The sequence below is a fragment of the Danio rerio genome, chromosome 13, assembly GCF_052040795.2.
Source record: "Danio rerio strain M-AB ecotype USA chromosome 13, GRCz13ab, whole genome shotgun sequence".
Lineage (NCBI taxonomy): Eukaryota > Metazoa > Chordata > Actinopteri > Cypriniformes > Danionidae > Danio > Danio rerio.
The window spans coordinates 35,141,027-35,167,402 of NC_141033.1; the positions used below are offsets into that span (position 1 = coordinate 35,141,027).

At 40.3% G+C, this 26,376-nt stretch overlaps 1 protein-coding gene across 18 annotated transcripts in view; it reads right to left on the reverse strand.

Moving 5' to 3' along the window:
• Positions 1 to 26,376, reverse strand: part of LOC147834236 (uncharacterized) — a 78,208-nt gene that overhangs the window by 44,021 nt on the left and 7,811 nt on the right. For all 18 annotated transcript variants that reach the window (XR_015506113.1, XR_015506119.1, XR_015506117.1 and 15 more), the window contains exons 4-5: positions 23,121 to 23,226; positions 22,903 to 22,996 (exon numbers count right to left, since the gene is read on the reverse strand). The gene's annotated coding sequence lies outside the window, so the exon portion shown is untranslated. The remainder of the gene's footprint in view (positions 1 to 22,902; positions 22,997 to 23,120; positions 23,227 to 26,376) is intronic.

Here is a 26,376-nt window from a genome sequence, read left to right on the forward strand (position 1 = left end):
TAAGTTTTTACAGTTCCCCACATGACACTTCATTTTTTATGTTTTTGTTGTTGTTGACATTACTGTGGTTCTTTTTTTTTTTTATCAGTTTTGTACATTAGAGGGTTGTTACATCTCATGTTACATCTAATGGCATTCATCAAGGCAATTACAGTATGAATGACTAATCCAGGAAAAGCACACAATATAGGAAGATGAGGATAAACAGAAGCACAGTCAAATCCATCCACCTTTTTCCTCTGAGCTAAATGGACCTGTTTGGTTCACCAAAACACAATACTAGGTTAATCTGTAATTCTGACTTTAAGAATATATATATATATATATATATATATATATATATATATATATATATATGGTCACACTTTACAATAAGGTTCATTAGTTAATGTTAAATAATGTGTTTACTAACATGAACAAACAATGAACAATACATTTACTACAATATTTATTCATGTTAGTAAACGTTAGTTAATGAAAATACAGTAGTTCATTGTTAGTTCTTGTTAACTCATGGTGCATTAACTAATGTTAACAAGCATGGACTTGGATGTTAATAATGCATCAGTAAATGTTCAATTATGATTAATAAATGCTGTACATGTGTTGTCCGTGATTAGTTCATGTTAGTAAATGCATTATTTAATGAACCTTATTGTAAAGTGTTACCATACATATATATATATATATATATATATATATATATATATATATATATATATATATATATATATATATATATATATATATATATATATATATTCAAGCACAGATACACACTGTTTTGTGTGTATTTCTAGTCAAATGTTTAATCTTTTATTAATCTTGATTTATCAACAGTTAGTTTGTGTGTTTTTTTTTCTGGCTGAGTCGTTTTATCTGGGTTTAGGGTGATCTAAGCTTTGTAAATAAAGATTACTAAAGAGGAATTCTATAGAGATGCCACATTCTGGTTTCTTAAAGAAATAGTTCACACAAAACTGTAAGTTAGTCTTTAGGTTGTTTTTAATACACCTGAAATGAATATATGAGCAATATAACATGAGATGATTTGAAGTACTGCTCATCTACAGCCTCATGTCTACAGTGTGTTTAAATAGAGCCGCATCACATAATGTAGATGTGAGTCTGATATTGCACTTATACATTAGCATTTATTACTGTTACTCGACGAGTACAAATACTACTCTGAGAAAAATACTAATGCTTTAAATTCATTCTAGGTTTTTTTTTGCTTTAAGGCAAATTGAATAAAACTGATTAAAACCAGAAACCATCATTTTCACTTAATCCAATATAAAAATGTACTTTAATGAAAGACACAGTAGTTTCACTTTTTTTCAATGTAGCCGAGGGTGCCACCAACTGCAGGGGTGATGATGAACATAAGTATTAGTTTCCTTAGTGATTGCAGACATTTGGGCGTAAATGTATCTAATGGTTTGGGAGACAATAAGCAAACTTTTGCAAAAGTGCAATTTTTGAAGGAAACACAAATAATTCAGATACAATTTTAAATCTTAGTGTAACCACAACAATAGTGAAAATGATTATACAGTAGTAATCTTGCCACGGGTGCTAAAAAGTCTAGAAACAGCCCTGCATTTACACAAACTTTCAATGACACAAGTGTGTGAATGGAAAAAAAAAAAAACAAGTTGTCAATTTATTGTTAAGTTGTTACTTTCATTGCTCCTTGTAATAATTGTTTATCTGCACATTTTTCTGGACAAGATATTTGAGGTATAATGTGGCAGTCTTTTTAAACTCAATTTTCCAGCACGCTGATCATGATTTGCAAGAGAGAAAGAAAGATTACAATTGTCTGTTATGATTAATCTTCTACAGGTGTGCACTGATGAAGAGTTACAGTATGCTGAAAGATTGTCTGAAATTTAGATAAAGCTTTAACTAGAGCTGCAAAAATGTGTTACAGATTCTGCGTCTGCTGAGTGAGTTTGTAAATAAATGTCTTTATTTTGTGTACCTAAATGTGTGCTATGGCTTGTTTAACATTATATGCATAATCTGGGAATGTTTATAAATTTCTGCGAGATTCATGAGGCTAATATTAAAATTGTTTTGGAGCAGCAGACTTTTGCCTATCAGTGTAAATTCTGATGGTTCATTGTTGCGTATTTTGGCCAGGACATTTATGGGCGGTAAATGTGAAATCGATAATATACCTTAATAAAGCTTCAGCCTGCAGAAAAATGGTTGTTCATTCACATAATAGTCTCTGCACAACATCTACTGACAGCAGTGTGGAAGTAAAGTGGATTATTTGATCTGCTCTTTAGATTTCCTCAAGCAAAATTCGATTACAGCATCAGCTGATTTAAAAAATGCGTCTTTTGTGAGATTAGTTTGTATAATCGCCATTAGATATGTAAACATCTGCAGTTTAATGACACTTGACCCTGGGGCCAATAATTAAATCGGAGCATCAGCCTGTTCCACCTGCAACCTTGAAACTGTTTCCCAAGTCAGTAATTCATCTGGATGATGCTTCATTTTTACATGAACTCATGTTACACAAGAAATAAGAGGGATGTGCAATTTTGCCTAAAATAAAAATCTTGATTAATTACGATTAATGAACAATTATTTTATTTATTTATTTTATTTCTGTTGCCCTCACAGTTCACTGACAGGTTTTATACAGTAAATATGCTTACATATTAAAAGTGAGCAATTTTTATTGCTCATTAACTCATTCCTTGAGTTTCAAATAATTAAAGGAAATGCACAATATCGACTATCTATCAGTATTTATTGAACATCATCGTTGAACAACTGAAATTAAAGCACACATTGCCCAAATAACTTGCACTTTTGGAAACAAAGTTGATTATTTTCAGTGTTTTTCATATTAAAAGTAGAAAATAAGCAGTATCTCTTCTAAATAAAATAAATTGTGTGTATCCTGAAAATAAAATGTAAACAGTGCATTTCTTGCATCTTCTGTAAACAAATATTTTAATGTAAATGATAATTTTTTAATGTAATTAAAAATATGCTGTCTCAAGACATCTCTGGTGCAGTTTCCAGGCATCGTCAATGTAGTGCAAAGTAACTAACAAACAGATTAGGGTCACGTGACTCCACACGCAATAAGATAAGTAATTGAAAATATTATTTCGATATATATATATATATATATATATATATATATATATATATATATATATATATATATATAGATTTTGAATTAAATTCAGATTATTCACCCAGCCCTAAGAAAGAAGCATTTGTACTTATATTCCCCATGTAAATGTATTTATCAAATATTTTCGTCTGAAGGCACCTCATGCTTGATCCTGAGCAGTCAAATTGTTCAGTTTTTTAACTGAAATTTCTGTTATTTTGATGGTCTTCTAGACCAGTGGTTCCCAACCTGGGGTCCGCGCCCCCCTAAGGGGGGCGCCAGAGTTCACAGGGGGGGCGCAGGAGAGGATAAGTATTGAGGTAGAAAAAGGCATAAAAATGCTCCACTATTATAAAGGGCTTTGCAATTAATCGAAAATCCGATTTGGATTTCGGTTTCAAACGATTATAAAAAAGCATTAATTGAGATAATTGATTATTGCATCATATTTCGCCACAGTTGTACACGTGTTGCTCTTAAAAGCGCGAAAGAGCTTATGTGTGTGTGCAGCACGATCACGCAGTCAGAAGCATGCGGCCGGTCAGCATTCACTCTCATTCGCACACTGAGACGAGCAGAGGAGCGCAGACATCTAAAGTCATCTTAACGTGAGTGCTTTAATGGTCAAATAGGTGTCAAAACGCGGTGTTTAGTGATTATTTACATTAACCCTCATTTGTGTAATAAACAAACGAGTTGAGGATCAAAAGACGTGAAAGAGAAACTATTAAAGAGACAGCACACTATAATCCTTCTGCCGCCTGTTTTTATCATTATTAAACAAACATAACGAGAAAGCCCTCTCTGCTCTTGACTGAAGGACTGCTGTAGCTAAAGTGTTTTTCTTACAGTGAAGATGCTTAAAGCACAGTTTGTTTAATATTTTTATTCTATTGTATTTATTTCTCTTTCCTTTGCAGGGTGGAATATAACTGTATATATACACTTGAAGTCAGAATTATTAGCCCTCTTGAATATTAGCAAACCTTTTCCTGCCCAATTTCTGTTTCATGAAAAGAATATTTTATTAACTTATTTCTGAACATAATAGTTTTGATATCTCATTTCTAATTACTGATTTCTTTTTGTCTTTGCTATAATGACAGCACATAATATTTTACTAGATATTTTTCAAAATACAAGCATTCAGATTAAAGTGCAGTTCAAAGGCTTAATTAGAGTAATAAGGCAAGTCATTATAACGGTAGTTTATTCTGCAGACAATCAAAAATATATATTGCTTAAGGGGGCTAATAATATTGACCTTAAACTGGTTTCAAAATATTAAAACCTGTCTTTATTCTAGCTAAAATAAAACAAATATTATAGGAAATACTGTTAAAACTCCTTGCTCTGTTAAACATAATTTGGGAAATATTTATAAAAAAAAAAATAATAATCTCAGGAGCGCTAATAATTTTGACTTTAACTGGCAATGGTTTTGAATAATCGTGATTACAATTATGACCAAAATAATCGTGATTATGATTTTTCCCAAAATCGAGCAGCCCTACATATATGTATTTTTAAGTACCAAAAAATAAAAAAAATAATCTAAACACATGCGTAAAATTTCAACATAATAGTGAAAATAATTAAAATAAATAACTTTAAATAATTATTTAAATTTTGCTCACTCGCGCAATCTGCTTGTCAACGTGTCGTAAAGGCAAAATCAAAACAAAAATGGCAGACAAACGTAAATGCAGTGATTCTTCAGAGGCGAAGAAAAAGATTAGACAGTATGACAAAGCCTACCTAAATTTTGGTTTTATTGAAGGCCAAGAGTTAATCCAGCAAAGTTAAAACTGATTAATTAATATTTTTTATAGATATTACTAAATATTACACAAACACACACACACACACACACATATATATATATATATATATATATATATATATATATATATATATATATATATATATATATATATATATATCTACACACACACAGTACATATGTGTGTGCGTGCATGTGTATTTATATGGTGGGGGGGCTCCAATGTTTGTATATGTTCATGGGGGGGGCCCCAAAGAAAAAGGTTGGGAACCACTGTTCTAGACCTTTACTATTGGAAGTCTATCAGAGTTAAAGGGCACATGTTTGGACAGAAGTGTGTGTAGGTATGTCCACAGTCTTATTGGAAACACTATAAATTTTTAAATAAAAATAAATATTCTATTTATAGAAATTATGTGAAAAGATCCATATCTCTCTCATTTTCAGGCCAACCATAACATGAAGTAGAAGTGCAATTTCGCCACCCACCAGCCACGTATTAACATGTCTTTGTAGTAACACGTATAATCATATCCACAAGACAGGACGTGTGCAAAGCAACTGGGATTAAAATATCTGTTCAGCTTTCTGTGGTCATCTACACCTCAAGAATGAGTTTTACAAGTTAAAAAAGTTTTTAAAACAGTGCATGTTTGTCATAAATTAAAAATCGCAAAATCGTCATTGTCATAAATCGTAAAATCGCTCAGTGCATGGTGGCGCATTGGATAGCATGTTCGCCTCGCAGCAAGGTCACTGGTAGGAGCCTCAGCTGGGTCAGTTTGTGTTTCTGTGTGGAGTTTGCATGTTCTCCCTGTTTTCGCGTGGGTTTTCCTCCGGATGCTCCGGTTTCCCCCACAATCCAAAGACATGCACTACAGGTGAATTGGGTATGCTAAACTGTCCGTAGTGTATGTGAATGTGTATGTGTGTGAATGGTCCATAATGTATGAAATGTGAATGTGAGTGTTATGGGTTGCCGCTGGATGGCATCCGCTACATAAAACATAATGTATGCTGGATAAGTTGCCGGTTCATTCTGCTTTGGCGACCCCAGATTAATAAAGGGGCTAAGCTGAAAAGAAAATGAATGAATGAATGATGCTTCAATTCCAGTTCACGGACTTAAATCAGGTTTGTTATGTACATCAACATAACAGATGTCCATACAGCAGTGGATATTAACATGTATCCCGTCACATTTGCAGAGAAAAAACAGTGCAAACCTAAACGTCCACGCGCACTAACTTTATAACTACATTGAGTGTGACTCATCATTGCAGAATGGCTTGAATTAACTCCATAACAATTTTATTAAATAACAGTTGGAAGTTCTAACTGTAGTAAGGGAGATCTGCTTTATTCTTGTCGGTCACTGTGCTGTTTTTCTACGTGAAGGCTATGGCTCTGACACGCACATGGGAACGTACACGGGAACAGTGGGCGGGGAGAACCAGCTCATTTGCATTAAAGGCACAGGCAACACAAACAGCTACAATGTCCTAACAGTTCAAATTACTAAGATTTAAAAAGATATCATATATAATCTGATGGGTATTTTAAGCTGAAACTCTACAGACACAATCTGAAGACACAAATGACTAATCTTAAATCTTGAAAAAGAGTGAAATCGGAGCCCTTTAAGAGATTTAACTGACATAAAGTGACGTGTGACAATAAGTGCTTTCCAAAATATTTATTGTCTCTTACACATTATAGATTTTAAAGCATTATGGTAACTTGAATGTAACACAAAAGCTTCTTCACATTTAAATGATAATCAAAACCTCCTTAAGACAAGGGGAAAAAATAAGACCTTTCCACAAAAAGGTTCTTTAATCGCAATTTTGTACCACCCAGTCCATTTCTAGATTAATTCAAATCTTAAACTCTCCAGCTGAAGTGGCACTTGTTTGTTGGATTAATTTAATGCTGGAGATGATGAATTATGCCGATGCTGTCACCATATTTTATCAGCATCACTGGCAAAGAGAAGCTTTTTTTCTAAATAATGAGTTATGCTTTCTATTCATGCTGCTGTTTACTCTGTGAGTAATGAGGAACGCAGGAGGAGATGTTAGACCTGATTGCTGAGCAGTATTTCTGTCTTCCTAACAAAATTTATGAATCGTATTTCCTGAGAGAAAAAAGCCAATGCAATCTAATCTGTTGCTGCTATGTTAAATGAACACATTCAAGAAGCATTTAAAGCTGAAGTGTAATTATTTGCTTGTTCAAACACTGAATTGTATTAATCAACTGAATCTTGAACCTTTGAACCCAGCAAAGCAAAATGTACTGAAATTACCCAGAAGAGTGAGTTTAAGGCTGAACTGGAAAGACTTTTTTTATTTATTGCTTTTATCTTGTACAGTTATATCTAATGGAAATGTTTGGATATTAGTGAATTATCCAGCTTTCTGCTGGATTATCATTCATGCACAATAAAATATGCTTGAGAATCAAGCAGAAACATTAATCAGTATGAATTTCACAGACTCAGCCATATAACAGGCAATTAATCTAACTAATTAGTGTTTGTTTTGGTGATTTACAGATTTTGTCCATAAATAAGTTTCATAACTCTGATCAAACAAGGCCTTAGGGAGAGAATTAACGTGTCTTGTATTTCCACTTCTTGAATTAAAGTCACTCCGAGACCAGATGTGAACCTTTTATTATTGCATTACAGTATGTTGTTGGATTCACTGCACTGTGGGTGATTCAGTCCAAATTGCTCTGCTGTTTTACTGGGATTATTTACAGTGCATAGTTTCAGTATTATAGACCCCTTTAGGCAGCCAGACCACTGCCCATCTGACCAACCCCACCACCCAAGGTGCTCGTTTTCTTTAAATGGTCCTGCTGTCATACAGTACTGCAGAAAGACAATAATGGTAACACCTGAGATGTGACTGGCTTGAATTCCTCATTTTAACAGAAGACACATTTCTTAAAATGAGCTCCTAAAAAAGTACAATGTATTTAAAGGTAAACAAACTGTATACAGTAGGGATCCAAAAACATGTGTTTTGAATAAAGTTTCAGGATTTTAAAATAAATTAAAATACTATTTTGATTTTTGTTATTATTAAATAGTACTATAAAATGAGGGACATAGTTACAGAAATGGAAGAAGAAATGATTAACATTCTACATTACCTGACAAAAGTCTTGTCACCTATCCAAGTGTGAGAAACAACAAAGAATAACTTGACTTCTCTTAGATCATTTAGTATCAGACATGGCTTATATGAAAGGCAAAGGCCATTAGATTACTCTTATTTTACCAAAATAAAATATGATCATGCCTTGATATTTAATTATTTAAAGATACTAAAGTGACAAAAGTCTAACCACTTAACAGAAATAATGTACAGTATAGAATATAAAGTCATGGTGCAGGGGAAAAAGCATTAATATTGTGTATCATTCCCATGAGCTTGGAGTACTGCATCCATACATCTCTGCAATGACTCAAATAACTTATTAATAAGTCATCTGGAATGGCAAAGAAAGCGTTCTTGCAGGACTACCAGAGTTCACCAAGATTTGTTGGATTCATCTTCAATGCCTCCTCCTTCATCTTACCCCAGACATGCTCAATAATGTTCATGTCTGGTGACTGGGCTTTTGCCGATCCTGGAGCACCCTGACCTTCTTTGCTTTTAGGAACTTTGATGTGGATGCTTAAGTATGAGAAAGAGTGCTGTCCTGTCAAAGAATTTGCCTTCTTCTGTGGTTTGTAATGTAAAGGGGAGCTCAAATGTCTTAATTCCTCAGGCTGTTGATGTAGCCATTGACTCTGCAGATCTCTCGCATGTACCCATACTGAATGAAACCCCAAACCATGATTTTTTCTTCAACAAACTTGACTGATTTTTGTCTCAACACACCTGTCTGGGTGTTTCAAGTATACCTAGTAAGACCTTTATTAGCTTGTTCAGGTGTGTTTGATCAGAGCTCAAATCTGCAGGACACCGGAGCTCCAGGAACAGTTTTGGTGATCCCTGCTCTGTAGAATAGTACAATTTGGCTCAGCTCAGTTTGCATTTCACTGCAGTTTTGTACTATTTAAAGTGGATGAGATTATGGCTATAGTTGCACTGCCTCTACAGCCATAACTTCCCAAAAAAAAAAAACTCATTCTGGGTTTCATTCTATCTTCTCTCCAACAACCAATGAGAGAACATCTGAACCTCTTCTACTGAAATGCTGCCATTTAAGGTGTTTTTGATCTTAGAGGTATAAAAATAATTTAGTCATGTGAACTAACAATACAATGGTGTTGCTGACTATTTAAATATAGCAGAAATAAATAAAGCAGGCATTTCATGTCGCAAAGTACCAGGTACTAGGTACAGAACACATTGGAATAGCCCTTGTCCAGGCACAATACCATGTTGTCATTTTAAAGCATTTTAAGACAGCACATTGTTTCAGATCTTTTATTTTAGCGTTGGCATTAAGTGTACCTCAATATACATGGCTTTTCCAATGCAGTAAACTATCTGCATAAATAAGCTGTCTTTAATTTTATAATATTACTTTTTTAAAGTAAATACAGTGAAATTAAGTAAGATTCCCTAATTGTTTTACACATTTTTTCACATATTTCTTCTATCAGTTGGGTTAAAGTTAAAGTATAGTATAGGTAATTTGAAAGTGATACACCATTAGCCTTTTAGCACCATTTGTCAGCTATTTGATTGACGACACGCTTCTAAGCATGTGTGAACCAACATAAGAAAACTTGGTTAAAGTTGCGTGACATTTTGCTTTGAATCTGCTGCAAGCAACATGATATAAGCTTTTATCAAAAGAAAAAATCTTCATGCATATAAACTGTTAATATACTGTCTAAACTACAGTATCCCTAATCCCTAACTTTCTCTTTTGACTGTAATGTCATAATGTGCACCTTAGCTGCTTTGGAATGATAATTGTTTTGAAAAAGAGCTATACAAATACATTTGAATTGAATTGAATTTAATGTATATTCAATGATCTTGGAGGAGTTTTTTAGTAAAGGAGCTAACAGATATATTGTTTTTATTCTTGTTATTGTTTACTTAAATCTAAAACTAATCAGCACACAAGTCACAGACATCCTTTACTAATAAGTCTATTGTTTATTTTAAAAAACAAATGCTGTCCAAACTCTGCAATAACACTATTATGTTAGTGCAATACAATATCCTCAGTTCTACAGCAGTTTTAAACGTCCTCAGCTCATTACACATTCAACCAGGAGCAAACCCAATTAAAAGAGGAACCTGCTCAGATTAAAGCGGAGACTAATTTATAGAGCTCCTAATTCGACATCTGCAGTCTTCATTTAAGAGCTCTGTATCAACTAGAAGGTCACAGATGTTCAATTACGTCTGGTGGATCATTATTATGAAACGATTTGGCACAGAAAAATGTTTTAAGACAGTTTAAGAGGTGCATTATAACAGCTCACCACATTTTGCTAAACATGCAATAACAACTCTAAAACATTATGGGAAAACTTCAATAATCTATGATGAAAGCCCTAAACTGCTGCAGAAAGTTATCCATGACTTCACAATGGATTCTTTCATCATTACAAAGCAGCCAGAGGTTCAGAAACATCTATGCACATAAAAGTGATCGCTCTGAGGGAAAAGTGAGCGTATGTGTGTGCGTGTGTGTTTGCTGGCTACTGCATTGCAGCAATCCCTGAACTCCAGTGACCAATCACCATCTAAAGCTTTTGCTGAGAAAGGGTAGCCCATCTGTACAGCTGAAACGCTGAGTAACATCATTAAACTTCATGGGAGTACATTACATGAGTAGCTACTAATTACACTGGGCAGTGTCTCTCTTCCGCCTCGCTGACTAAGAAACAGCCTCATTCCCCACCGGGCAAATAATTATATTTCAGCACTGATTCCAGGTCCGGGATCAGTTTATTCAACAAGGCATTTTCTGCAAACCCCCTAAATTAAACATTTAAAAGATTGCAACATCGCAAACTTTACAATGTACACGCTTCTGCAATTCTCAGACATTTAACATTTAAATGATCAGCATTCTGATCAAAACATGACATGCACTTAATAATAATAATAATAATAATAATAATAAAATGTGCTTTTATAGAATATGATGCTGAATTCAAGCCAGAATGAGATGCAATCCATCTGGAAATGTAAAGCACTTTGCTATATTGCATTCTATAGTGTGAAGCTACAAGTAAAAAAGGTTTAAAATAAATAAAAAAAAAACACACATTCAGTGTGCTCTATGGAATATAATATGATACTAACACTGACTGATACACATGCTGTTGTATTTACAACACTGATAGTCAACAGCAGTGAGGGGAAGTGACACTAATGTGTGTTTGAAGTGCTGAGGAGAAGCTGGCATCAGGCCAAAGGGATTATAACAATATGCTTGGAGAGAAAAAGAGCCCACCTGCTATTGACATCCAAATGTGTTTCTTGTGATCACACTCAGATTTCAAGACCTTTTCCTTTCTATCCCATCACTTTCTTTAGTACAACACACAAATATTGACTGAACAAACTCATGGCTTACAAGTGAGTGGGAAAGTGAGTAAATGAAAATGATTTGAAAGATATTGTCCCATAATGATAACATGTTAGATCAGGAGTGTAGTCTGTTTTGTGGTTGTTTGAATGCATCTGTCAACATAACTATTCACACAAAAACAATACAATTAAATGCGTTTGACTCTTGGACAAGCTCAACGTTTTAGGCCCTATTGACAATTGTATTACTAAAACGCATAATAATAAAACACGTTTAACAGTGTTTATGTTATTTTGCAAGGACTATAAATGCACTATTTTACTGTGCTGTTCACATCTTTGTACACAGAATTATGATTTTTTTATGACAAAATAATCAAAGCCTAAACATAAAGAGAGTTCTCCAAAAAATGAAAATTGACTCACTATTTACTTACTCTCAAGTGTAACTCCAAACCTGTATGAGTTTCAGTTTTCTGTTAAACACAAAAGAAGATATTTTGAAGATTGTTGGAAACAAGTAACCATTAACTTCCATAATAGGAAGAACAAATAGTATGGAAATTAATGTTCCCCTTCGGTTGGGGAACTTCAGTGCCATGAATGGGAGGATTCGGATCAGAAGCCGCTTATCTGGAGAGTATTGAACGGGCCAATGAATGAAATTAATTGGCAGCGTAAGCTTGCGCAGGTGTGCGACATCTGCAATTATCTCAGCATATAAGCACACCTGAAGCCAGCAGACGCCATCCTTTTCGCTTCAGATCCTTTCTGAGTGAGTCGATGAGGGTTCCTCTTGCTGATCAGCACTTCAGAGCGAACGAGTGTGTCTCCCGGTCCAGAGTGGGTCTTCGCGGTGGCAGACGGTCGAGCTGGGTTACTCCCTTGCCTGCGGTTCTTTGGGTCCGGTCCTCCAGAGCGGTGCGTATAGTTGCAACTTTCCTAAAAGAGCAACACAGTCGTGCAGCACGTCCTTTTCAGGATGGCGCTCCGACTGTGCGTTTCTGGATGCGGGGGTTTCCTGTCTCCGGATGATGGACACGATCACTGCATTGCATGTTTGGGGGTCCAGCATGTTAATGCGGTGCTCGCGGGCGGTTCATGTCGTCATTGCGATGCCATGACCGTTGCACAGCTAAGATCGCGGCTAACTTTCGCAAGAGAGCGAGCCACCCCAGTTGCCTCCTGTTCTAAAAAAGCAGCGGGCGCTCGGGCAGATCTGAGGGTTTTAGCGGGAGCTAATCCACCGCCCACGGGCTCGCGGACCTCTCGCTCCTCACGGCGCTCCATCCAAGCTTCGGGTGGTGAGAGTGATCCGTCTAACCACATGGTAGCTCTCACACTCGCTGACACCGGAGATCAGATGTCCTCCGCGGCATCAGAGGGTGGGCTTTCACTGTCCGACGAAGATCCGGACCCGCTCGCCCCCTCCGGGCAGGTGAGCGCTGTCATATCGGATCCTGAAGCGGACATGTTAGCCGTGCTTTCCCGGGCTGCTTCGGCCGTGGGGTTGGAGATGGTTTATCCCCCAGCTCCGCGGCCGGACCAACTAGATGGGTGCTACGTAGAGGACCAGAAGGCGAAGCCTTCGAAGCCTCTCGTCCCCTTCTTCCCGGAAGTGCACAGTAGGCTCACGCAGTCCTGGAGGGCACCTTTCTCTGCCCGTGCTGCGAGTGCCTCCGCCCTCACCGCCCTTGACGGCGGAGCTGCCAGGGGGTATGAGGCGATCCCGTCAGTGGAGCGCGCTATCGCGGTCAATCTTTGTCCGCGCGGCGCCTCTACATGGCGGGGTTTGCCCCGCCTCCCGTCCAAAGCCTGTAGGTTGTCTGCCTTCCTCGGAGCCAGAGCTTATAAGGCTGCGGGCCAGGCTGCTTCTGCTTTGCACGCGATGGCCACCTACCAGCGCTACCAAGCGCAGGCGCTGGCCGAGCTGCACGAGGGCGGGTCCAACCCAAGCTTATTACATGAGCTGCGCACCGCGACCGACTATGCTCTTCAGACTACTAAGTCCGCCGCGTGTGCGCTGGGGAGGACGATGTCCACACTTGTGGTTCAGGAACGCCACCTCTGGCTAAACCTGGCCGATATGCGCGACGTTGACAAAGTTCGCTTTCTTGACTCACCCATATCCCAGGCTGGCCTGTTCGGCGACACCGTCGGTGAATTCACCCAGGAATTCAAGGCGGTGAAAGAGCAGTCGGATGCGATGGGCAATGTCATCTATCGGCGTGGCCGTAAGCCCGCTCCGCCCGCCGAGCCATCCACCTCCGCTGTTCCTCGCCGAGGGCGCCCGCCAACGAGTGCTGCCCCGCCCCCGCCTGCGCCTCCGGCCAAGCGGGCGCGGCGTTTACCTCGAAAGCAGGCAGCCCCTCCTGCCCAGGGCGCCGTTAAGTCCGGTAAACGGACCGCGAAGCGTCCCTGAGACAGGCCATCCGGAGAAGAGGAAACTTGCTCTTTCCCCGCTGGAGGGCGGGGCCCCGATAACAACGGTACTTTTCAGTGCCACCAAGACATCAGTAAAAGAGCACTTTTTCCCTTCCCCGGATGTGACTGCACGAGTTCTGCCAGTCCGGGACGCGCTGCCTTCCGGCTCGCAGACTCTACGTGCTTCGCCAGTGGCTCACGAGCGCTGGGGGGACGGTCTCCCTTCCCTCAGCCCTCCAGCCCCCTCTCCGGAGTCAGGGTGCGGAGCCAGAGCGAATCGCTCTCCTCCAGCTTTTCCGCGGGACCCTCGTGCTTCCCGGATCAGCACACCCACTCCGCGCTGCCCCACCGCTGGTACGTCAGCGATTGTAGCGATGACTCCATTAGCGAGGGCTCTGCCTGCCTGGTTAGCGCGGGCCAGCCCCTCGCGGTGGCTCATACGCACAATCAGACTCGGTTACGCGATTCAGTTCGCGAAACGGCCCCCCAAGTTTACGGGCGTGTATTTCTCCAGGGTCAACCCCCTGTCCGCCCCTGTCTTGCGAGAGGAGATTGCTGCCCTCCTGGCGAAGGGTGCAATCGAGCCGGTTCCTCCAGCCGAGATGGAGAGTGGGTTTTACAGCCCATACTTCATCGTACCCAAAAAGAGCGGTGGGTCACGGCCAATCCTAGATCTGCGCGTTTTGAACCGCTGTCTGCACAAGCTGCTGTTCAGAATGCTCACGCAGAGGCGCATTCTCCAATGCGTTCGTCCTCGGGATTGGTTTGCAGCCATAGACCTGAAGGACGCGTATTTCCATGTCTCCATTCTTCCACGCCACCGCCAATTTCTGCGGTTTGCGTTCGAGGGTCGAGCGTGGCAGTACAAGGTCCTCCCCTTCGGGCTCTCTCTGTCTCCGCGGGTCTTCACCAAACTCGCGGAGGGTGCCCTAGCGCCCCTTCGGCTCGCGGGCATTCGCATACTCGGTTATCTCGACGACTGGCTGATTTTAGCCCACTCGCGGGAGCAATTGATTATGCACAGGGACGAGGTGCTTCGGCATCTCCGCCTACTGGGGCTTCAGGTCAACCGAGAAAAGAGCAAACTCGCCCCCGTGCAGAGGATTTCTTTTCTCGGGATGGAGCTGGACTCGATCACCATGGTAGCGCACCTCTCCGAGGAACGCGCTCGCCTGTTGCTGAACTGTCTGAGGGAGCTCGACAGCAAACTAGTGGTCCCACTGAAGTTCTTTCAGAGGCTCCTGGGGCATATGGCATCCGCAGCCGCCGTCACGCCGCTCGGGTTGCTCCATATGAGACCACTTCAGCACTGGCTTCACGATCGGGTCCCCAGACGCGCATGGCACGCGGGCACACACCGGGTCTCGGTTACTGCGCTGTGTCGCCGCGCTCTCAGCCCTTGGAACGACCCCTCGTTCCTACAGGCCGGTGTGCCTCTAGGACAGGCGTCCAGCCATGTTGTTGTTTCAACAGACGCTTCCAACACGGGTTGGGGGGCCGTGTGTCGCGGGCATGCGGCTGCGGGCCTCTGGAAGGGTGCCCAGCTGTATTGGCATATCAATCGCCTAGAGCTGTTGGCAGTGTTCCTCGCTCTCCACCGCTTTTTACCGGTGCTGGAGCGGCAACACGTGCTGGTCAGGACGGACAGTACGGCGGCGGCGGCGTATATCAACCGCATGGGGGGTATGCGCTCTCGCCGCATGTCTCAGCTCGCCCGCCGTCTGCTCCTCTGGAGTCACCCGCGGCTGAAATCGCTGCGCGCCATTCACGTCCCAGGCACGCTCAATCGTGCAGCCGATGCGCTCTCACGACAGCTGTTACGCCCTGGAGAATGGAGACTCCACCCCGAGTCTGTTCAGCTGATATGGGCGCGATTCGGGGAGGCCCAGATCGATCTGTTTGCTTCCCCCGAGAACGCTCACTGCCAGTTGTTTTTTTCCCTGACCGAGGGCTCTCTCGGCACGGATGCACTGGCCCACAGCTGGCCTCGGGGCATGCGCAAGTTTGCGTTTCCCCCAGTGAGCCTGCTCGCGCAGTTTCTGTGCAAGGTCAGGGAGGACGAGGAACAGGTTCTGCTAGTTGCGCCCCTTTGGCCCAACCGGACCTGGATATCAGAGCTCTCACTCCTCGCGACGGCCCTCCCCTGGCGGATCCCTTTGAGAGAGGACCTACTCTCTCAGGGACAGGGCACCATCTTGCACCCTCGCCCCGATCTTTGGAACCTCCACGTGTGGTCCCTAGACGCGAGGAAGACTTAGGTAACCTACCGACTGCGGTGGTTAATACCATCACTCAGGCTAGAGCCCCCTCCACGAGGCGCGCCTACGCCCTGAAGTGGAGTCTATTCACTGAATGGTGCGTCTCTCGCAGAGAAGACCCCCGAAATTGCCAGATTAGTGTTGTGCTCTCTTTCCTTCAAGAGAAGTTGGACAGCAGGCTGTCGCCCTCCACTCTCAAGGTTTACGTGGCCGCCATCTCCGCTTATCATAGCGCGGTAGCTGGCGGCACCGTGGGAAAGCATAACCTGGTCATCCAGTTCCTTAGGGGTGCTAGGCGAATTAATCCATCTCGCCCCCCTCTCATGCCCTCTTGGGATCTCGCCCTCGTTCTCACGAGTCTGCGATCCGATCCCTTTGAGCCACTCGAATCAGTATCTCTAAGATTTCTGTCCCTGAAGACAGCTCTGCTGGTTGCGTTGGCCTCCATCAAGAGGGTCGGGGACCTGGAGGCATTTTCGGTCAGTGACTCGTGCCTGGAATTCGGGCCGGATTACTCTCACGTTATCCTGGGACCCCGCCCCGGTTATGTGCCCAAGGTTCCTACCACCCCCTTTAGAGATCAGGTAGTGAACCTGCAAGCGCTGCCCCCGGAGGAGGCAGACCCAGCCCTTTCTTTACTTTGTCCAGTTCGCGCTCTGCGCATTTATGTGGACCGTACTCAGAATTTTAGATCATCTGAGCAGCTCTTTGTCTGTTATGGCGGTCGGCAGCAGGGAAGTGCCGTATCGAAACAAAGATTATCCCACTGGATTGTGGATGCCATTTCACTCGCTTATTCGAGTCGAGGTCAGCCGTGTCCCCCGGGAGTACGTGCACACTCCACTCGGAGCGTTGCATCCTCTTGGGCGCGTGCACGCGGCGCCTCTCTAACAGACATCTGTAGAGCTGCGGGCTGGGCGACACCCAACACATTTGCAAGGTTTTACAATCTGCGAGTGGAGCTGGTTTCCTCAAGGGTATTAGGTAACCCTTTGGTGATTGAGGAGACAACTCGGTAGGGTGTTGAAACACGCTTGCTGCGCCATTCTCCCTAACACGGAGGTACGTGCGCCTTTTTTATCTGTCAGTAAAGTTCCCCGTCAGGTGAGCCCTGCAGATTCCTCCGTGGCCCCCAGCACTGACTCAGCGGAGGAGTCACTTGCTGGCCCACTACGTTGTAGGTCTGCCCGCTGGTCAGTCCGCGTTTTGGGTATAGGTGCCTGCTATGCGTGATCCCCACTAGGCGATCCCATATGCTTATTCCGCCACGGTTAAGTCCCCCCCCTGGGCGGACCCGTGTCTTCCCTCTCCGCTAACCACTCTTTGCTATGCGTACTCCCCCTTTTTAGGGCTAGTCCATAGGTAAATTCTGCCATCTATCCCCCCCTTGGGTAACGGATGGCCTCCGCAGCGTCCTCCCTATCGGGATTGCACGCTTCCCAACGTACTGTCGTATTTCCTAGAATTATCTAGATGCTCACGACTTCCCAAAAAATATATCTAAATCCGTAAAACTTCTGTTGAAGTAGGATAAATTAGGGCCAGGGACACGTTGGAGGACCGCGCCCCCCATGATGTGGGTGCGTCACGCTTGCTTGACTATCTCCTCATCGGGGGTGTTGGTAAGGTGCAGTCATTATGGCGCTTTCCATATTCTCCCATTCATGGCACTGAAGTTCCCCAACCGAAGGGGAACGTTCGAGGTTACAGAAGTAACCCTTCGTTCCCCGAGGAGGGTAACGGAAGTGCCATATTCCGTCGCCATAATGACTGTCCCTTAGCTGTTTGAAAGTCTCTTCAGCTTAAAAGGATGGCGTCTGCTGGCTTCAGGTGTGCTTATATGCTGAGATAATTGCAGATGTCGCACACCTGCGCAAGCTTACGCTGCCAATTAATTTCATTCATTGGCCCGTTCAATACTCTCCAGATAAGCGGCTTCTGATCCGAATCCTCCCATTCATGGCACTTCCGTTCCCCTCCTCGGGGAACGAAGGGTTACTTCTGTAACCTCGAACGTTTACAGGTTTCCAACACCTTGTGTGTGTGTGTGTGTGCGTGCGTGTGTGCATGCGTGCGTGCGTGCGTGCTACAAATGAAAGCTTCTCAAACAGGTCCATGAGTGAAATGCAGGTAAATGACCCAGAATGTTTTACCATGGGTTCCTTCAAGATTCTCCTATGGGTTTTTATTGTTTTATTGTGCAGATTTTTATTTTTATCAGAAAAACAATGTCTGTGGTAAAAACAACATGACAATATTTTAACATTTTGCTCAATGTAAATCAGACATGCATCCATATCAAAAAACATTAATTTTAAAGCAGTTGTGTGTATTTTATGAAATGACTAGATAAGTTAGAGTGTGTAATTTATGTTTTAGAGCAAAATGTTCAAATTGTAAATTTTACATAATGTTTTTACAGTTCAGGGAACTCATAAAGGAGGGAAAATAAGTATCAATCACGTCACCAATTTTTGCAGAAAACATATTTCTAAAGCTGCTGAATGGCCAAACCAATCCCCTGACTTGAATCCAATATAAAATATAGAATAAAGATTCGATTTGATCAGACAATCATGATTCACAGAACCAAGAAGATTTTTACTCTGTTGAATTCTGTGAAAAAAACTTACACCTGAGCAATGCATGTGACTTCATTCTCCATAAGAGAGGCATCTTTAAGCATCTTTAAACTTAAAATAAGTATTTTGCCCACTCTCTCTCTCACACACACACACACACACACACACGGTCGCTGGGTCGAACCTCTGCTCAGTTATTGTTTCTGTGTGGAGTTTGCATGTTCTCCCTGCCTTCGCGTGGGTTTCCTCCGGGTGCTCCGGTTTCCCCCACAGTCCTAAGATATGCGGTACAGGTAAATTGGGTAGGCTAAATTGTACAAAGTGTATGAGTGTGTGTGTGAATGTGTGTGTGGATGTTTCCCAGAGATGGGTTGCGGCTGGAAGGGCATCCGCTGCGTAAAAACTTGCTGGATAAAATGGCGGTTCATTCCGCTGTGGCGACCCCGGATTAATAAAGGGACTAAGCCAAAAAGAAAATGATTGAATGAATGAATGAATATATACATACAAATTTTCTCAGTCCATGACCCCTACAACCATGGAACCTTTTAACTCCTTAGGACATTTTAGAAAAAGTGTTTAGATTCCACTAAAGAATTATTCTGGGAATCATAACATTATTACAAAACTACCTTTTAGAACATTTATTTTTGGGATGGGAGGTCACTACAGTTTTTCCCTATCAGCAGTATACTTTTTTTAGACTTCAGAAGCAATCACTTTTGTTTATACAGCCTTTTATAAACTCTTATTCTTGAGATTGAATGAATTTTAATTTTTGCCCTAAGTGTCAGTAATTGGAATTAAAATAGTTTATGTCTTTAATAAGAAACAAATAACTTCATAAGCCAAAAGAAATACTGCACCCCCTTGAGGAAGATTCAGAGGAAAGCGACAACATTTGCTGTCTGAAGTGTTGCCAGGACTTTCATTCAGCTGATAAAGCAGCAATCGATTAGACTGTCATCTTGGTTCATCATTTTGAATCAGTTGCTGGCTAACTATCCAACCATTCGATTTAGATCAACTCAAACATTCATACGTTCTGAAACCAACTTGACTCAAATCCCTGCCAAAGCTTTGACAAGAAATCTTTTCTGCCTTTGATAGGTGTGTGTGCATAATAGTCCTGTCAATTCTTCTTCACCTATGTTCACTCTATTACCAAGGCCTTAATCTGAAGCCTGAGGAGAAACTATTGACAGAGATGAGCCTAATCCCTTCCTGTTTTTGTTTGAGTCTCAATGTATCCAGTGCTAATCCAGTGCCTTAAAGTCCAGTCCTGTTTCAGATGGTATGCGCAGGCAGGTCTATTTGTCAGGCTGCGAATGCACATGCGGTGTGTGGTAATGAGCTTGACAGTTTGACGGTGACTGTTTCAGAGACAGAATCCTAATGGCGTTGAGTGAGTGCTGTGTTAGTGTGTAAGACAGAAAATGCTAATTTCAGAGTGTGTTTTTGGATCTCTTGAGGGTTTAGAATTGAATTCCTGATGACCATCTTACCCGTGCTCATCAGAACAAATACAACAGAACAGCAGATAATTACATCAGTCACCCTCACCATTGTGTGTCTGTGTGTGTGTGTGTGTGTGTGTGTGTGTGTGTGTGTGCGTGTGTGTGTGTGTGTGTGAACTTATCTGAACATTATATTCTAGACAGATAGCTGTTTACAATACACACCCTATAAACTCCAAAGAATCCAGTATTCCACACACCATCAACCCCAAAACTACCCCTTTCTAAACTCAACACAACAAATAAATCTCCAGAAATTCTTCTTCAAAAAAACTAAAAATGATCAATTGAAATGAAAGCAGGTGTCACGGTGACGTAATGGGTAGCACAATCGCCTTACAGCAAGAAGGACGCTGGTTCGAGCCCCGGCTGTGTTCGTTGGCATTTCTGTGTGAAGTTTGCATGTTCTCCTTGTGTTCGTATGGGTTTCCTCGGGGTGCTCAGGTTTCTCTCACAGTCCAAAGACGTGGTATAAGTGAATTAAACAAGCTAAATTGGCTGTAGCATATGAGTGTAAATGAAAGTGTATGGGTGTTTTTTCAGTGTTGGGTTGTGGCTGGAAGGGCATCCGCTGTGTAAAACATATGCTGATTAAGTTGGTGGTTCATTCCACTGTGGCGACCGCTGATTAATAAAGGGACTATGCCAAAAAGAAAACGAATCAATGCATGAAATGAAAGCAGTTTTCATCTATGACTTAAAATGAGTACTAGCAATATTCTGCATGACCAAATACTACAATATAGTATAGTAAATGCATATATCAGTTCACAAGTTATAAATATGTGTTACCCTGTTGTAAATATTAATAATTGTTGTTGTACTATTATTATTATTATAAACCAACTAAAAATGTTAACCTTTAGTGTATGAGTGTGTGTGTGAATGTGAGAGTTTATGGGTGTTACCCAGTACTGGGTTGCAGCTGTATAAAACATATGTGGGAATAGTTGGCAGTTCATTTCCCTGTGGCGACCGCTGATAAATAAAGAGACTAAGCCAAAGGAAAGAAATAATCCATCAATGTCCTGCAAGTTCTCCAAGTAATTACGAGCACAGGTATGGTTCTATTATTTGTTAATATACAAATATAACAAATACACTATCTGACAAAAGTCTCGTTGTTGATCCCAATTGTAAGAGCAACAAATAATAACTTCACTTCATTTGATCATTTGGAAAAGTGGCAGAAGGTAGATTATTTCTGATAAATCATCTATTAAATTGCATCACAAATACTGCAGAAGATCTATTGGAACCAGAATGGACCCGAGATTCTTACAGAAATCAGTCGAGTTTTGTGAAGGAAAAATCACGGCTTGGGGTTACATTCAGTGCAAGAGATCTGCAGTGGATGGCAACATCAACAGCCTGAGGAATTAAGACATTTGTGCTGCCCATTACATTACAAATCACAGGAGAGGGCAAATTCTTCAGATGGATAGCCCTTCTTCTCATACTTCAGCCTCCAGATCAAAGTTCCTGAAAGCAAAGAAGGTCAAGGTGCTCCAAGATTGGCCAGCCCAGTCACCAGATATGAACATTATTGAGAATGTCTGGGGTAAGATGAAAGAGGAGGCATTGAAGATGAATCCAAAGAATTCAAGAAGAACTCTAGAAACTCCCTGAAACAACGCTTTCTTTGCCATTCCAGATGACTTTATTAATAAGTTACTTGAGCCATTGCAGAGATGTATGGATGGAGTACTTCAAGCTTATGTGAGTCATACACAATATTCATTTTTTTTCCACTGCACCATGACTTTACATTGATAAGGCTTTTTGTCTAAGCAAAGTCAGTTCCTAATGTTCTAAATGAATAATTACAAACAAAAACATGTTTTATTTTGGTAAAATAAAACGTAATCTAGAGGCCCTTGCCTTTCATACATCTAATACCAAATGATCAACCAGAAGGCGGACAGACTTTTACAGGCGAAAAGACTTTTGTCAGGTAATGAATATATTTATTTGTTATTATTTATGTCTTTTGAAATGCAAATTGTATAACTATTATAATTTATATTTCCATAGATATAATAAAGTTAGTATGATCTATTCTTGTATTCATGGCAATGTTGATTACATTAAAAACTTTAATTTTAATGTAAAAGTAAAGATGCTTAAATAGAATACATAAATAAATGAAACTAATAAAAAGAAAACATTGTGCTGATATTGACTGCTACAGTATGTTAACTTTTACTCCATGTTTCCACTGACCCTGAACTATAGTTGGACTTCAACCGACAGATTTATCACCATCCATTATTCAGACTTATTGATCAGAACACATTCCATCAATAACCACAAACTGATAGCAACAATAAATACAAATCATTCACAAAAAAAGCAACACAAACATCTACCTATATTAAGCCAAATAAAATGTATGTGATCGAATCAGGCAGCTAAAGCACACACACATACATCTACGGCTCTATGCAGATGCTGAGAGCAGGGTTTGTGTGCCGTCAGCATTTATTTGCTTCAGAAGGTGAACGTGTGATTTATAGAGCTGCTGGACCGCCAGTGAAGCATCATTTAGATGGCTCATTTAGCTTGATGTCCAATTTGGTTAGACATGTACAGTTATCCACTTTGCTTGAGTGTGTTAGTATGCATGTGTAAGGTCCTAAAGTATAAAGTGTGCATTAAACTCAACTAACCTTCTGATATCCTCATCGCCGCAGTGTGAGGTTGAGCTGAATACACCCGGGATGCGTCTGGATTGACCTGACCATCGTTTGCTCATGACTCATCCTGAGCACAAGGAAAGACAGAGACAAAACACGCTGACAAAGTGATGCCACGCTTAGGTGAGATTGAAGTGGCAGAGCTTTTGATTCATTCAGCAGCGAGTCGTGCTGACCGACATTACACTCACCTGCCTGCCGGAACACTTTCTGCACAGCCTTGCAAAAGTCTGAATGCCAAATGTTAATTCCTCATGGGGACGAGAAGTAGAGGGTGTCCTTTGGCAAACTTGAAACCTGGGGAGGAGCGTTTTAAAATCAGTTTGAATCAGTTTAATATAACAGATTGGTAATTGAATATGACTCTTTGGGCAGTGTTAAATACAATAAATATTAAGACGCATTTGTGAATCTGACACTAAATAAAAATAATAATAAGATATAAAGAGTTTAGTATTGCACATTGATTATAATAGCATTGCACATATTTTCTAAACAATAATTTGGTACCTTTCTAAAAGAATGGGGAATTATTTGTGGATGTTATACAGTAACTTTTTGAATGTTTGGGTGAGCAAGATTTTTTAAAATACTTTCATGCAGTAACGACACATAAAATTGATCAGCAAACATATTCTGTAAAAATATTTATTTTAGAAAAATACATCCTATTCTTTTGACTTTTCTATTCATTACAAAATACTTGCAGTATGGAATAGGAGTTATAGTTTCCAAATATTAAGTGTTTAAGTAGTTGTTATTAATGAATGTTACATGTTTTTAACATTATAAAGGGTTATGTTTTTTAATAACAATAAAAATGTTTTTCAGCAGTAAATCAGCATATTATTATGATTAATCGTAAAAAAAATCATGTTACACTGAAGTTTGGATTAAAAAAACTAATTTAATTTTACATGAACATTGCCTGTAGATAATACTGTGTGTAGTTAAATCAGGGGTTCCCAAACTTTTCATCCCGCGACCGCTAATATAACAATGCCAGTGACTCACGAGCCCCAGTATCCTCTTAGGTGGTTATAAATATACAAACCTTCCACGCAACGGCGAACACACACCAATAGGCTTAAGTCTATTTTTCATTTCATTTTAGAGAATGCCACTCGGAGATCATCCTTCGTGTTCAGTTGTGGCAGTTTTTTTTTTAATACACACGAGAGCCGTAAAGGTGTCAAGAAGTTTAACTCGGTGCCATGAAATCAATCTGCTACATCTGACCCTACTGCTATGTCTTTAATCTAACGTAATAACCCCAGGGCTTGCAATCCAATGGAAAAAATTTGCATGTTGTTTTTTTTATGTAAAAGTGTATGTACTATGTATATTGTAATATGTATTTAATGTAATATGTAGTTAATGTAGTATTAATTACTATATTTATCTTTTGTAAGTAATGGATAAAATATGGCAATTCTAATAAATCAATTAAATGAATTTGATTTAAGGAAATCGAGCGACTAGGGATGTCCAGAAATCAGGCCCAATCACGCAGTTTTAGACTCGATCGTAATTGGATGTTGCCTCCTGATTAGGACTCGAATATATATTTAGTCATTAGTTTTTAACACTTTTATATTAATGCAGTGGCACAGAGTTAGACCTATTTTTTGACTTCTTACAGAAACAGCAACACGTGCGGCATGACATCACTTTGCTGCAGAGACGCTATTGGTTTAATGCCGGCAAAGTAGAACAAGGAAGCAGCTTAAAGCGGAAAGCGCGAGTATGTCTGCGGCAAAGAGTTTAGAATGACCAAGAGGCGACACTCAATAGAACGTTCCATTGCAACAGCAGTGCCCAGCAACAGCCCCGGATTCCGCCATTTTGGAGTTAAAGCGATCGGCTGTCCATTCGATCTTATTGCTGTAGCCATGGCAAGCAGCTGCTCTGTTTTATTATTTATTTATTTAAAAAGTGCGTTAAAGCTGAGATACAACCTGAAAGACGACAATACAATACTTACTATGACAATCATCAGCACGTTAACAGTTTATTTTACAGACTCATAATATGCTGCTGTTCTATTGGAGTTTTCACTACAAAATGGCCACCACGCCATCCAGTGGCTGTTTCCCAAATTGCACTAGAGTTTCGCCTCTTGGTGATTCTATGCTCTTTGTCTACGGTCTGGAGGTATTATAAAGTTGATGATTACAACATTGCCACAGCAAACTGTGAGATTTGTAAACATTGGATTGCCTGCTGGATATTTTAAGTTGAGGTGCTATTTGTTTTATATTAGATATTTTTATATTTACTGTTGCACTAAAGTCCAAAAGTGAAGAGTTGATGTTGTTTATTACTTTATTGTTCAAGCTACCTCATAGAAGTGCTTTGTTTGTTTCTGTTGAATGTTAAAATAAGGTGAATTAAAAAAAAAATAAGGAACATCCTAGATCAATTTCTTCACTCTTCTTTATTATTTTTTTATGTATTATAGAAGTATTGGATCGAGTTTCGGTAGGTAAATACTCTAAATCAAATGACTCAGCCCCCAAAGGGCTCCAGACCCCCACTTTGGGAACCACTGGATTGAATAAGTGAAACTACAATGAGCAGAGACGTCTTTCCAACAAAACAAAACAAAACAAAAAACTCAACTCAAGTGCTTATTAAAAGATTTTCTAAAAAGGAATGAATGGAAATATACTATAGGTCACTACAATAGTTTATTCATAATTATTGTCAAACATCATTTAGTTTTCTACTTTGTATTACATTTGTACTTTTGTTATTGTATCAAGTGGTTTAAAAGCAAAGGACTTCTTTGAATTCTCTGTCAAAGTAATGGAAATTTATTTCTCTCTGCCTTTACAGAAAGCACAGAAAGCATGCATTTAAAAACACAGAGCACTTAGAAAGACAAAAAGAACCATTTAAGAATGTTTGCCCTTTTTTCCCCCCAGAGATAGGAAGCCTGGGTTAAAAGCACTGTAAAGGAGAAGATCAATACTTATACTACAAATTTTATTGGATTCGGTGCTCAAAAATCTCCAGCAAGGAATCCAAACACTTATACCATATACTGTAAATAGAGAGAGATAATCTGCTTTGCGTGTGTTTTCTAAATCTTTTAGTCTGCTGAAATTCTGAAATGTTATTCATATCCAAGTTTAGACACATACATTTTTTGAATTTTTTTTTTGTTTTAATGCATCATTAATTTAAAATCAAAACTAAACACTATTGGTTCTTGTATGTGTTGTAACCACTGTAAAAAATGGCATGTCAGTTTAAAGGAGACTTTAATTTAAAAGCTTGAGAAAAAAGAAACAGTGAATAAGTACATAAAATGCCCTCAGAACAACACATTGTTCATGCACAGTCAACTAAGATTCATGTGTTTAAATTTCATACAGCAAGGACGCATGAAAGAAGAGAAAACCTCACTCCTGAAAGCCTTCACGTGTGTAAAAAAGCAACGTA